Source organism: Diachasma alloeum, unplaced genomic scaffold, assembly GCF_001412515.2.
Source record: "Diachasma alloeum isolate Michigan unplaced genomic scaffold, Dall2.0 Dall_scaffold_00745, whole genome shotgun sequence".
Classification (NCBI taxonomy): Eukaryota; Metazoa; Arthropoda; class Insecta; order Hymenoptera; family Braconidae; genus Diachasma; species Diachasma alloeum.
This window is the reverse complement of record NW_021680875.1, coordinates 236,486-237,370: the sequence shown is the minus strand read 5'-3', so window position 1 is coordinate 237,370 and position 885 is coordinate 236,486.

Sequence of the window (885 nt, the reverse complement as noted above, 5' to 3'; positions counted from 1 at the left end):
GCACCCTTCTTCAGGTGTCTCGGACCCCTCTTCAGGTGCCTCGGACTCCTCAACCTCAACAGCATCACCCTCAGCTCCCATCCTAGCCTGCTGACCCCGGGTAATGACGTAAGTTCGACTCAAAGCATCAGCATTTGTATTCAACTTCCCAGGTTTGTGTACGACTTCATAATCGAACTTCTCTAATTTAATTCTCCAGTGCATCAGTCATGACCCGGGATCCCTGACGTTGAAAATCCACCGCAGAGGTCGATGATCCGTCATGATGATAAATCTTCGGCCATACAAATAGGGTCTGAAATGTTTCACAGCCCAAACGATAGCAAGAAGTTCCTTCTCAGTCGTGGAATAATTAATTTCGGCTTTATTCAGTGTCCTGCTTGCGTAAGCGATTGGCAAATCACTTCCAATTTCTCCCTGTGACAAAAGAGCGCCCTATGCTTTGTTTGATGCATCGGTTATCAACAAAAATGGCTTCTTGAAATCTGGATACTGCAATATTGGAGCCGAAATGAGCTCTTCTCTCAAGCTCTCGAATGCGACGCCTTCTCTCTCTTCCTATATCCAAGCCACTCCTTTCTTTAATAAATCTGTGAGAGGTTTGGCAATTTTTGAAAAATCTCGAATAAATTTCCTGTAGTAACCCGCTAGCCCCAGGAAGGACATCACTTCCTTCATTGTCCGAGGTACCGGAAAGTTTTTTACTGCTTCTATTTTTGTAGGATCAGCCTTGACCCCTGCCTGCGTAATCACATGACCCAGGTAAACGACGTCCTTCCTCAAAAAGTTACATTTGTCGGGCTGTAACCTCAAGTTAGCCTTCCTCAATCGCTCCAACACTTCTCGTAGACGGTCATTGTGCTCCTTCAGGCTTGGTCCAAAAAC